Genomic DNA, 14,864 nt, shown 5'->3' with positions numbered 1-14,864 from the left:
TACTTCTACGCGTTTCAGCACACTTGGTGCCTTTATCAAGATATTGACTGTGGATTATGTTTAGCCTTTTAAAGAGTGTTTCTTACCCGTATGTAAGACCCGTATGTGTTAACCCTCATGCGAGACCCTTATGTGTAAACATGGTCTTAGAGATAGTTGTATTAAGTTAAGCAATGATCTTATGTATTCAAGCCCTTATTGATACTTAGAGGGACATTTGGAAATTTTCTCAACTTAAAAATAGTACTCTATTAATCTTCGCTATACAGATTTATTTATTTCAATACCCTTGTTAACCAACAATTCAAACATATTTATCAGAGAATTTTTATTTCAGTGATAGTTTACGCAGGCTTAGAAGTTAAGCATTCCGTTTCTTGGAGAAAAAAATTGTTACTTACATATTTTAAATTATATATAAATTCTATGGACATGCTTGGGTAATATATAGTCGTTCGTGGTTATATGAATAATTTCCTGGCTGTGGTTTATGTAGGTTTAATGTATATATATATATAAGACTAATTTTGAAGGGAGCTCATCAGATTGTGTTTGAAAAGAGGGGATAAAGTTAATTCTAAAGTGATAAATACTTTTATAACTAATGTATCAGAAATATGTTGTATCGTGTACACAAATATATACTGTCTAAATGTAGTAATTATTTTATTTTTATAAATGAGTGTTACATTAGCTAAATAAAGGGATTGAGGTCTAGTTCTGCGTTAAGCCCTCCTGGAATTAGTGAGGAGAAATTCACTATCAGTTCAGCTTCTATTAGAAGTAGTTTTTTAGTTATATCTCCCCCTCTTTTGGATATTATTTTCCTAAGGCCCCAATGTAATAATCCTTTAGTACTCTGGTTGTGTTCTTTTTTAAAATGAAGGGATAGTTGGTGATCTTCAAAGCCTCTTTCTATATTATTAAGATGTTGTCTTATTCTATCTTTGAGGGGTTGTCCCGTTTGGCCTAGGTATTGCCTTTTACACAGACATTGGATCAAATATACCACATTTGTATCAGTGCATTTTATGGTATCTTTAATTTTTAATTTGAATTTAGAATTTGTTGATTCAACCATTTTACTCCTCTTGCTAAATTAACAGGCTTTGCATTTATGACAAGGATAATATCCTTCAAGATTATTCCCTAGAACATCTTTATTAGGTTTACCTTTATTGTATTCACTTGGGGCTAGTATGGACTTCAAATTTTTACATTTTCTATAGATAATTTTGGGTTTAGATTGTGCAATATCGTTTAGAAATGGATCTTTTGGATGTAATGCCAATGTTTATACAGAATTTTTTTGATACTCTGAAAATCTGCATTGTATTGGGTTATGAATGCTGTTTCATATGGTTTATGTTCATCTTGCTGGATACTTCTTTTTTTGTAGTTAATAAAACTTCTCTGTCAGTTAATAATGCAGTATTTTGTGATTTCATTATTAGTTCTGTGTCATAACCTCTTTCAATAAATTTATTTTCAAGAATAGTTGATTGTGTCTTGAAATCTTGTATGTCTGAGCAATTTTTTCTAAGTCTCATAAATGGACTCTTGGGAATATTAAATTTCCAAAGGTCATTGTGACAGCTATTAAAGTGTACATAGTTGTTTGAATCTACTGATTTAAAGAATGTTTTGTTTTTATTTGATTATTCATAATATCAACTGTAATGTCCAAATAATTAATGGATTTGGTATTATATTCATATGTGAAGGAGAGACCCCAATGATTATTATTTAGGTCTTGCATAAATAGGATAAGTAAGTCTATACCACCAGCCCATATAAAGAAGAGATCGTCTATGTATCTCTTAAAGAGTACGAGGTTTGCGCACCAGGGGGTATCTAGAATATTTGTCTGTTCGAATAGACCCATGAATAGATTTGCGTAACTGGGCGCAAACCTCGTACCCATTGCTGTTCCCTTTTTTGTAGGAAATAGTTCCCATTAAAATTAAAATAATTGTTTTTTAAAATAAAATCAATGCATTTGAGAATGAAATCTGATTGTTGGATAGGGATAGATTAATCATTATGAAGAAATTGTTTCACTGCGTCAAGTCCCAAATTGTGTTGGATATTGGTATAGAGAGAACTTACATCACAGGTTACTAGAAGTAAGTTTTCATTCCAAACTATATCTTTCAGTATATTTAGAAAATCAGTAGAGTCTTTGAGATGTGTAGATAGTTTTTTGACATATGGTTGTAAAAATCTGTCTACATATTGGGAAAGGTTGGATGTTAAGGAGTTGATACCTGAAATTATAGGCCTACCTGATACAAAATAATACAATAATACAAAAACATTTGAAAACACATATCCAGAGAATAGCAATTGGAGACATCAGGACAATCAATCATATTCAAGATCCTTCAACAATCCCCACTACAAATCCACTCACACAGAGAAATAAAAAATCCAATACAGAAGTTAATAAAACACATACCCCAGCTGCACCAATAGAATTAGAGAATAGATTTAAACTATTTGAAGACAGCAATGTAGGTAAGGAAAATTCCAACTCTTTTTTAGGCAAGGGCCCAGCCGCAGAGGGCACATCCTGGGGCACAAATACAGATCAATTCACAGAGAGAGATTGGGTACAAAAAGGAAAAAGAAGATTAGAGGAAAGAGAGGGCGAGGAAAACAGAATGGAAAAAAGGTAGAGATAGTAAACACCACAGGGATCTTTAACTTAAGTAAAACAACGTTAAACAAAGAACAGGAAACAGTATTAAGTAAAGGACTTTCATTTGCACCCACTAGCAAAATAAATAAATTCAATACGCTTGTAAACATAAATCAATATGTAAGGAAACTTACCCTCAAAAGATATTTCATGAAAAATCCAATAGAAAATCAGATTACCACTAGACAGAACAATATGAATACTAATACTTTAAGAGAATTTTATACACATACAGATCTAAAAGCTAAATCTAAGTTTTACCCAACCCAAGAAAAAGGAAAATATATAGAATTATTTGAAAAAGCAGTGAAAGATGAAATTTACAAATACAATGGAAAAAATCGTACCAAATTTAATTTAACTAAAAAAGAAAACAAAGTAATCAGGGAATTAAGTAATAACCCTGACATTATAATTAAAATGGCGGACAAAGGGGAGGAGTAGTAATCTTAGACACTGTTGATTATGTGGAGGAAGCCAATAGACTTCTAAATGACAAAGATACATATATAAAACTAGACCATAACCCAATTGGAGAAATGATGATAAATCTAGATTAAATACTATTTGAAGCAAAAAAAGAAAATATACTTAATGAAAAAGAACTACATTTTTTAAAACAAACTAATCCTGTCACCCCCATATTTTACTATTTACCAAAAATACACAAATCTCTCAATAAACCCCCAGGTAGGCCTATAATTTCAGGTATCAACTCCTTAACATCCAACCTTTCCCAATATGTAGACAGATTTTTACAACCATATGTCAAAAAACTATCTACACATCTCAAAGACTCTACTGATTTTCTAAATATACTGAAAGATATAGTTTGGAATGAAAACTTACTTCTAGTAACCTGTGATGTAAGTTCTCTCTATACCAATATCCAACACAATTTGGGACTTGACGCAGTGAAACAATTTCTTCATAATGATGAATCTTTCCTTATCCAACAATCAGATTTCATTCTCAAATGCATTGATTTTATTTTAAAAAACAATTATTTTAATTTTAATGGGAACTATTTCCTACAAAAAAAGGGAACAGCAATGGGTACGAGGTTTGCGCCCAGTTACGCAAATCTATTCATGGGTCTATTCGAACAGACGAATATTCTAAATACCCCCTGGTGCGCAAACCTCGTACTCTTTAAGAGATACATAGATGATCTCTTCCTTATATGGGCTGGTGGTATAGACTTACTTATCCTATTTATGCAAGACCTAAATAATAATCATTGGGGTCTCTCCTTCACATATGAATATAATACCAAATCCATTAATTATTTGGACATTACAGTTGATATTATGAATAATCAAATAAAAACAAAAACATTCTTTAAATCAGTAGATTCAAACAACTATGTACACTTTAATAGCTGTCACAATGACCTTTGGAAACTTAATATTCCCAAGAGTCAATTTATGAGACTTAGAAAAAATTGCTCAGACATACAAGATTTCAAGACACAATCAACTATTCTTGAAAATAAATTTATTGAAAGAGGTTATGACACAGAACTAATAAGGAAATCACAAAATACCGCATTATTAACAGACAGAGAAGTTTTATTAACTACAAAAAAAGAAGTATCCAGCAAGATGAACATAAACCATATGAAACAGCATTCATAACCCAATACAATGCAGATTTTCAGAGTATCAAAAAAATTCTGTATAAACATTGGCATTACATCCAAAAAGATCCATTTCTAAGCGATATTGCACAATCTAAACCCACAATTATCTATAGAAAATGTAAAAATTTGAAGTCCATACTAGCCCCAAGTGAATACAATAAAGGTAAACCTAATAAAGATGTTCTAGGGAATAATCTTGAAGGATATTATCCTTGTCATAAATGCAAAGCCTGTAAATTTAGCAAGAGGAGTAAAATGGTTGAATCAACAAATTCTAAATTCAAATTAAAAATTAAAGATACCATAAAATGCACTGACACAAATGTGGTATATTTGATCCAATGTCCATGTAAAAGGCAATACCTAGGCCAAACGGGACAACCCCTCAAAGATAGAATAAGACAACATCTTAATAATATAGAAAGAGGCTTTGAAGATCACCAACTATCCCTTCATTTTAAAAAAGAACACAACCAGAGTACTAAAGGATTATTATATTGGGGCCTTAGGAAAATAATATCCAAAAGATGGGGAGATATAACTAAAAAACTACTTCTAGTAGAAGCTGAACTGATAGTGAATTTCTCCTCACTAATTCCAGGAGGGCTTAACGCAGAACTAGACCTCAATCCCTTTATTTAGCTAATGTAACACTCATTTATAAAAATAAAATAATTACTACATTTAGACAGTATATATTTGTGTACACGATACAACATATTTCTGATACATTAGTTATAAAAGTATTTATCACTTTAGAATTAACTTTATCCCCTCTTTTCAAACACAATCTGATGAGCTCCCTACAAAATTAGTCTTATATATATATATACATTAAACCTACATAAACCACAGCCAGGAAATTATTCATATAACCACAAATGACTATATATTACCCAAGCATGTCCATAGAATTTATATATAATTTAAAATATGTAACGATTTTTTTCTCCAAGAAACGGAATGCTTAACTTCTAAGCCTGCGTAAACTATCACTGAAATAAAAATTCTCTGATAAATATGTTTGAATTGTTGGTTAACAAGGGTATTGAAATAAATAAATCTGTATAGCGAAGATTAATAGAGTACTATTTTTAAGTTGAGAAAATTTCCAAATGTCCCTCTAAGTATCAATAAGGGCTTGAATACATAAGATCATTGCTTAACTTAATACAACTATCTCTAAGACCATGTTTACACATACGGGTCTCGCATGAGGGTTAACACATACGGGTCTTATATACGGGTAAGAACCACTCTTTAAAAGGCTAAACATAATCCACAGTCAATATCTTGATAAAGGCGCCAAGTGTGCTGAAACGCGTAGAAGTATCTGTGGATCTATTGTACTTTACACTTGCTCATTCCAAGACCGCTGCCGACTACAGGAGGATCCTACCTAACAAGGTTGTTACATCAAAATACCAACGGAATCAGCGGAGAACTAATCGGGCTACAGTTGACAGTGAAGCGGCTGCGAGTACTTCCGCCGTGCAGGAACAACGCCGGCCAGGGAGCGCAGCCAGGTAAGTCTGTCTTATAGCCACATCCATCGCACAATATTTACAAGTGTAACAACACCTACTAAAATATACCAGTAAAGAACCGGACTTAGAATACTGAGAAGTTCAACTACTAACTTCGAAGACAATTATTGCTGTTCACGCATCACACAGCTGTTAAATCATCTATCACTGGAACTACACCTATATTTAAAAAGAGTCACAATTGTATCTAAAAAGAGTTTCAATTGAATTTGGATACAAAATTGCAACGCTTAAAACTTGACACTGGAAAATTGTCAGTTTTTTACACTACTTGTAACCTGTTGATACTAATCACTAATATAATCAAGACAACTAAGAAATAAATTCACGGCTGTTGTCTTCCTCATAAGAATTTTTAAACTCTTCACTATTAAGTGATCATCTTCACTATCAAGTGTAATCTTACAAAAGAAACAAATTCACGGCTGCTGTCTTCCTTATAAGACTTTTTAAATTATTCACTATTTTAGTGTTTATCTTCACCATTAAGTGTAATCCTACAAAAGACTTTTAAATTCTTCACTATTAAGTGTTTATCTTTACTACTAAGTGCTTTACTACAAATAAGCTTCCTTTTAAATTGTAACTCGAAGGTCTGTAAGAAAATATCTGATCAGATAATTTACTCGCAGAATATTCTAATACTAGTACTGTGCATGGTTTAGATCCATTTGAAAAATTATTTTTAATGTATTGAATTATTATTATAGTTGTGGCCACAACAGGATTTTATTGTATTTTATTAATGCATTATTGTTTATTATTTTATTAAATTCACCTATTAATTCTGCCAATTTGTTGGGTTGATTATCCTAAACGAAATTCGCTGTATAAATTACTTTCCTTGATTTATATGGGCTTTATTCTACCCATACCTACACCTTGTTAAACAACAATTCTCTAAAAGACATATATATAGGAATAGTCACAGACATTTATATTATTAGTTATACGACTTATTTAATTTAACCCTCAGCTTCTAAGCGCCTTTCATAATCTTGGAATCCATAAACACAAATTTTTGACTAAGTTGAGAGATCTTAGTCTTTTTTGAAGGGCTAAGAGGGTGAGAAGGTGTCCAGACTCTTTTGCACATATCTAGTCACAGTTTTGAATAGAGGGGTGATATTAAAGCTGTTTGCGGACGGAACAGCATAGTATTTGTCGTAAACTCCCTACGCAGATAATTACAAGCTAGTTATAAGCACTAAAGCCTAGCTTTAAAACCACTCGATAATTTAGTACTAACCTGATTAGGGAAACCATTCACACAGTCATTTATTTTTATATCCTCTCATATCCAGCCATAAAAGCTATCCCATTGCACCTGTGGAAGCACTAACTAACTATATTCATTAGATAAACACTCTATGCCACTATTTCTCTAGATTACATTACTGTCTGTTAGCAGGATTGTATATTTATACATCTAGAGCTTTACATCATTTATAAATTAGTTATACTCCTGTCAAAGCTTTAACAATATTATCCTGCACTATATAACTATATATTATTCTGCTGTCTGCACATTTTATATAATGATAAACCTACTATAATTTGGTGGCCGTCTTAATCACAAGAATTCCCCCATTGTGTAACGTATGCAGTGGCGGCTGGTGAATTATGAAGATGGAGGGGCACTTGGCCCCACCCCTAACCACACCCCTTGAAATAAATCCCCGCCCCTCAGATTGCTCTCTAATATATATAAATACACACATATATATATATATATATATATATATATATATATATATATACACACATATACACACACTAGTCCCACTTTTATTTAAAAATAAATAAATAAAGGGAACTTGTCATATATATTTCCAGTGAATATATATATTTTATTCTGTTTCTCTGTATATAATTAATTATGTTTCTCTCTCCCAAGCTGCGAGTTGTGTGTGTGTGTGTGTGTGTGCTCATCTTTCTAGTCTGAGGTCTGGGATGGGGGAGTAAATCACAGGAGGAGGGGGATGCAGTAGGCACTGAGGGGCATTTGCTGGGTTAACCATCCACAGTACAAAGTGATGCTTCATTTTTATTTATTTTTTATTTCTTCAAATCTTTATGTTTTTTTGCAGTGATTTGATGGGGGTTATGTGATGGTTGTTGCAAAAGCCTATAGACTTTGTGAATGCATTTTCCTTTTAAGATTATTTAATTGCAATAGAAGACATATAGAAAGAAGACTGGATAAGTAAATTCTTGATCATTGTGCAATGTGATCATTTGCTGTTTTCCAATTAATTGTCAATATGCCTTTATATTTTCTTTGCTCATTTATATATTGAGATCATGGAGAGTGGAGGTTATGTTCTCCTTGGTTGTAACCCCTGAAGTGTCAGTAGTGTCCTGCAAGTCATTATACCTGCACTGACATAGTTAACAGCATCTCTCTTTTTGTTGCAAGAATGCATTCAGCATATGCACCCTTAGGACGTTAGTTACTGACTAGTCTGCTTCCACATGCCAGGGGGAGGGAGGGAGGGAGGGAAGAAAAGGGTTGCTGAAGGCAGCATAGTGCTAAAGTTGCTTGCTAATGCTATACTTAGTAAATATGCAGAGGCAACTGTCAGTGCCTTCCCTTCTCCTCCATGCTGACCCGCCATGAAAACAATTTGCAGTTTCACACAGGAGGGGGTGTTTACTTGAAAGGATTTCTGCAAGTTTAAGGGCTTGTAAAAATAAACAAACCATAAATAAACCCACAGACCTCCCTTCCAAGCCCAGTGGAGGGTGAAAAAGACAGACAATTTCCAATGTTCTTTTAATCCCTGCCTGTCAATTAGAAATTGCAGTGACCAGTTGTGACTTGTGGGTTCCATAAAAAGAGGTATTTTTTTCTAAAACAGACAGCCAAATCAGGCTTTATTAGCTCAATAGTTCACTCAGAAAATAAATCACTGATTTATTTTCTGTGTGAGCTATTGAGCTAATAAAGCCTGATTTGCCTGTCTGTTTTAGAAAAAAATACCTCTCTTTATGGAGCCCACGAGTCACAACTGCAAGCTGGCTGCAGAAAGAGGAATCCCGTTGCTGCCAATTCTATAATTTTCTTGCTTGCTGTGATCATTCATGGATCAATCATCCATGATCACAGCAAGCAAGGAAAATATAGAATTGGCAGTAACGGGACTCCTATTTCTGGATGGTGTCATGGTAGAGACAGAGCCTATAATGACACAGTGTAAGTAAGGTATTACCTTCTCATCTCAATGCTGTAACACCAACGTCCCTGGGTCATGCAGCTCTTATGCAGTGGGACACTAGATACTCCTGCAGGCTGCATCATAGGCTTACTATCCCCAAATCACCCACTGACTGGCTATTGGATGTGCACTGAGCTTTCTTCCTGTTCCTGCCTGGCTTGTGCATTCGATCATCACAGCCAGCAAAAAAAAAGAAAACTTGAAAAAAAGTGCTCCCCCTGCTGGCTGCCCATACAAATAGCCCAAAACGCGCATTAAAAATTGTGCGATTAAGAAAGGTATAGGCTCTGTTATGGGCGGCGCTGCAGGCACATAGGAAAAATATGCAAATGGATATGGCAGGCTATACTTCTCTACCGCACGTGCGGTAGAGAAGTATAGAGGTATATAAAAGTTTTTTTTTTATGAAACTTGACAGTTTAGACTAAAAAATTTTTGGCTGAATAAATATAATTTTTCCAATAGGAGAAATTATATTTATTCAGCCAAAAAAATATTTTCTTTCTTTTTTTCCCTTTTTCTTTGGGTGTTCACGTGCAGCAGTGCTCAAATGGAGGAGCCTCCACTGAACGTATGATCACCTAAGTCCATGAGTGACCATCTGAAGACTAGGGCATACCCCCCAACTGTCCCAATTTTCATGGGACAGTCACAATTTTAGGGGTCTGTCCTGCTGTTTTAAATTCTATTAGGCTTAAACTCAGAAGCAGCTGGCTTTTCTCTCCCAGGATTTGATACCTGTTAGATTCCCTGTGGAAAAGGAATGGTGTGTGGGTTAAGCAGGAGTAAGAAGGCAGTATACCCGCTGACCTCAGGTAATGGTGACCTCTAACCTCTGGTAGTGATGATGTCTAACCCCTGGTGATAATACTAGCATGTCTTCAGTTTTATACGATGAGCAGTGCTAACACCAGGGCAATGAACAGTGGCAGCCCCAGACTGCCAGCTAATGTGCTTGCCAACCCCAGGACCCCATACAATGAATTACAAATACCCATATATGATATAGTGTGTGTGTCTATCTGTATCTATAAGTGTGTGTGTATCTGCATGTATAAGTGTATGCTATGTAGTGTGTGTGTGTGTGTGTATCTGTATGTACAAGTGTAAGCTATGTAGTGTGTGTGTGTATCTGTATGTAGAAGTGTGTGTGTGTATCTGCATGTATACATGTATGCTATGTAGTGTGTGTGTGTGTGTGTGTATATCTGCATGTATAAATGTAAGCTATGTAGTGTGTTTGTGTGTATCTGTATGTATAAGTGTGCATGTGCATGTATAAGTGTATGCTATGTAGTGTGTGTGTGTGTGTGTGTATCTTCATGTATAAGTGTATATTATGTAGTGTCTGTGTATCTGCATGTATACGTTTATGCTGTGTAGTGTGTGTGCATCTGCCTATATAAGTTTATGCTATGTAGTGTGTGTGTGTGTGTGTTTGTGTGTATCTGCATGTATAAGTGTTTACTATGTAGTGTCTGTGTATCTGCATGTATAAGTTTATGCTGTGTAGTGTGTGTCTGCCTATATAAGTTTATGCTATGTAGTGTGTGTGTGTGTCTCTGCATGTATAAGTGTATCAAAAATTAAAAAATTAAACCTAATACAGTAAAAACCCCCACCCACCAAACCACCAAAAATAAAAAAAAACCTAACACTAAAAAATCCTAAACTACCCATTGCCCCTAAAGGGGTATTTGTATGGCTATTGCCCTTAAAAGGGCATTTAGCTCTTTTGCCTTACCCTGAAAAGGGCATTCAGCTCTTTTATGAAATTCCCAAACCCTAAGCTAAAAAAAAAAAACCCACCCAAAAAACCTTAAAAAAACCTAACACTATCCCCCGATGATCCACTTACTGTTGTTGAAGTCCCACTTGAAGGATTCATCCATCCGGTGAAGTCCTCATCCATGCAGCAAGTAGTCTTCATCCAGGCTGCCTCTTCTATCTTCATCCGGCGAAGTCCTCATCCAGGCGGCAAGAAGTCTTCATCCAAGCAGCCTCTTCTATCTTCATCCATCCGGCACGGGTCCATCCTGAAGACATCCGGCACAGAACATCCTTTTCATACGGTAGCCCCCGTAAACTAAAGCTTCAATGCAAGTGACACAATTAAAGATGGCATCCCTTGCATTCCTATTGGATGAAAGGTTTCAATCAGCCAATAGGAATTAGAACTGCTAAAATCCTATTGGCTGTTCCAATCAGCCAATAGGATTGGGCTCTCATACTATTGGCTGTTCCAATCAGCCAATATAATGAGAGCTCAATCCAATTGGCTGATTGGAACAGCCAATAGGATTTTAACAGCTCTAATTCCTATTGGCTGATTGAAATCTTTCCACCAATAGGAATGCAAGGGACGCCATCTTTGATTGCGTCACTTGTATTGAAGCTTCAGTTTATGGCGGCGACCATATGAAGAGGATGCTCTGAGCCGGATGTCTTCAGGATGGACCAGCTCCACGCCGGATGGATGAAGATAGAAGAGGCTGCTTGGATGAAAACTTCTTGCTGTCTGGATGAGGACTTTGCCGGATGGATGAAAATAGAAGAGGCCACCTGGATGAAAAATTCTTGCCGCATGGATGAGGACTTCGCTGGCTGGATGAATCCTTCAAGCGGGACTTCAACAACAGTAAGTGGATCATCGGGGGTTAGTGTTAGGTTTTTTTATGTTTTTTTTTCGTGAGTTTTGATTTTAGCTTAGGGTTTGGGCTTTTCATAAAAGAGCTGAATGCCCTTTTCAGGCAAGGCAAAAGAGCGAAATGCCCTTTAAGGGCAATGCCCATACAAATGCCCTTTTCAGGGCAATGGTTAGCTTAGGTTTGTTTAGATAGTTATTTTATTTGGGGGGGTTGGTTGGGTGGTGGTGGTTTTTATTGTTGGGGGGTGTTTGTATTTTTTTTTACAGGTAAAAGAGCTGGTATCTTTGGGGCAATGCCCCACAAATCTGTCTATCTATTGGGTACTTATAGAGTATGAACTAATCACCCGTGAGGGTCTCAAGGCACTAAGGGAAGAGGATAGGAGGGGGGGGATGGAGCGTACAGTCGAAGAGCCAGATTTTGAGGTCCTTTCTAAACCTTATAAGGGAGGTGGATTGTCTGAGGTGCAGCTGGAGGGTGTTCCATGTCTTTGCTGCCATGTGGGAGAAGGCTCTTCTGCCAGCTGTGGCTTTGCTGATGCGGGGGATGACTGCGAGTGCTGGGTCGGTCGATCAGAGTTGTCTGGCAGGGGTGTAGAAATTTACACAGTGGTTGATGTATTCGGTTCCGATGTTGTGTAGGGCCTTGAACGCGTGAGTAAGGAGCTTGAAGGTGATTCTCTTGTTGATGGGAGCCAGTGAAGGTTCCTTAGGTGTTCAGTTATGTGGCATTGACGCGGGATATCGAGGATGAGTCTGACTGAGGCGTTCTGGATATGTTGGAGTCTCTTTTGGAGTTTGATGGTGGAGCCGGCGTAGAGAGTGCGTTGCCGTAGACCAACCGGCTGCTGACGAGGGCATGGGTGACTGTTTTCTTGGTTTCGGCAGAGATCCACTTAAAGATTTCCATAGCAGGTGGAGAATGTGGAAGCATGTTGAGGTGATGGCATTGATTTGTCGGTCCATAGAGAGTGAAGAGTCCAGCATGAAGCCTAGATTTCGTGCATGGTCGGCTGGGGTTGGAGGGTGACACCAGGAGTCATCCAATGCAGATTTATTGGGTCAGAGGAGAAGGACTTCGGTTTTGTCTGTGTTCAGTTTGAACCGGTTGTCATTCATCTAGGCGGCTACTGCTGTTAGGCCTTCGTGGACGTTCTATTTGGCGGTCCAAAATGCCCTTTTAAGGGCTATTGGCAGTTTATTGTAGGCTAGGGTTTTTTTTTATTTTGGGGGACTTTTTTATTTTGATAGGGCTATTAGATTAGGTGTAATTATTTTTTATTTTTGATCATTTGTTTGTTATTTTATGTAATTTAGTGTTTGATTTTTTTGTAATTTAGTTATTTTTATTTTTTGTAATTAGATACTTTTTGTAATTTTTAGAGTAGTGTTAGGATTTTTTAATGTGTATTTTAGTTTAATTTAATTGGTAGTTAGTTTAATTGTAGTTAAATCATTATCTTAGTTTAAAATTAATTTATTTAATTTGACAGCTAAGTTTTAATTTATTTTAAGATAGGGAAATTGTAATTTTAATATAAAGTTAGGAGGTCATTAGGTTTAGGGGTTATTAGTTTATTTTAGTATATTTCGTTGTGGGGACATTTGGTTTATGTGTTAATTGGTTTATTTTAGTATATTTTGCTGTTGTGGGCTTTTGGTTTAAGGGTTTATAGGTTTATGTTAGTATATTTAATTGTGGGGAGCTTGCGGTTTAGGGGGTTATTAGGTTTATTACAGTGGCGGTGTGGGGGGACGGCAGATTAGGGGTTAATAATATTTAGTGTTTGCGATGCGGGAGGGCAGCGGTTTATAGGTTTATTATAGTGGCGACAATGCCAGGGAGCGGAACAATAGGGGTTAATACATTTTAATAGTGTTGGTGACGTCTGGCGTGGCAAAATAGGGGTTAATAAATTTATTATAGTGTTTGCGTGCGGGAGGGCTTCGGTTTAGGGGTTAATAGGTAGTTTATGGATATTAGTGTACTTTTTAACAATTTAGTTATGAGTTTTATGTTGCAGCTTTGTAATGTAAAACTCATAACTACTGACTTTTAGATGGCGGTACGGATCTTGATGGTATAGGGTGTACCACTCGGTTTTTGGCCTCCCATGAAAACTCGTAATACCGGTGCTATGGAAGTCCCATTGAAAAACTTAATTTTTAAAAGTACGGTACTGACGTTGCGTTACAGGCTAAAAGGCTTGCGATCCACCTACACCGACAAGACTCATAATAGTAGCGTTAGGGAAAATTAAGCATTATGGGCCATAATGCTGCTATTTGACTCATAGCGCCAAACTCCTAATCTAGGTGTTTGTTTAAATTAATCTAAAATTGCAGAAAATAAAAAAAGTCTAACATTACATAAAATAATAAATAAAATTATCAAAAAAATTAAACCTAATCCCTAATCTAATACTAAACTACCAAAAGCTCTTAAAAGGGCCCTTTGTTGGGTATTGCCCTAAGTTAAACAGCTCTTTTACCTTTAAAAAAAACTAAGTTCCCCCTAACAGTAAAACCCTCCACCCACCATACCCCCAAAAAAAAAAAAAAAATAACACTATAAAATCCTAAACTACCCATTGCCCCTAAAGGGACATTTGTATGGGCATTGCCCTTTAAAGGGCATTCAGCTTTTTTTCTGCCCTTAAAAGTGCATTCAGCTCTTTTCCAGTGCACAAATCCCTAATCTTAAAAAAAAAAAAAAAAGCCTTACTCTAACCACCAGATAGGTACTCACGGTTTCCTGAAGTCAAGCGGTGAAGTCTTCTTCCAAGCAGCAACCTCTTCTATCTTCATCAAGGACCACGGAACTAAAGACTGGCGACCATGGAAATGAAGACCGGCGACCGTGAAGCCATGGAGTGTGGAGGATCCTCTTTGTACGATCGCCGCCGTACACTAAATAGTGAATTCAAGGTACGCAATTAAATATGGCATTCCTTGTGTTTCTATTGGCTGATTTGATTCTTCAAATTCAAATCAGCCAATAGGATGAGAGCTACTGATAAAATGCTTCTATTCCATTGCCCATATTAAGTCGATAGTCATAGGGAATTAAGTTAACAAGCCACCCTAGATAGTTAAAAGTGCAATGGTA

The 14,864-nt window shown here is 36.1% G+C and overlaps 1 protein-coding gene across 1 annotated transcript in view; it reads left to right on the top strand.

The window, feature by feature from the left end:
- LOC128646845 (latent-transforming growth factor beta-binding protein 4-like) overlaps positions 1 to 14,864 on the top strand; it is a 377,095-nt gene that overhangs the window by 54,832 nt on the left and 307,399 nt on the right. The gene's annotated exons all lie outside the window — the stretch shown is intronic.

Source organism: Bombina bombina, chromosome 2, assembly GCF_027579735.1.
Source record: "Bombina bombina isolate aBomBom1 chromosome 2, aBomBom1.pri, whole genome shotgun sequence".
Lineage (NCBI taxonomy): Eukaryota > Metazoa > Chordata > Amphibia > Anura > Bombinatoridae > Bombina > Bombina bombina.
Note: the sequence above shows the minus strand (reverse complement) of the source record. Positions and strands in the feature narration are given on the sequence as shown.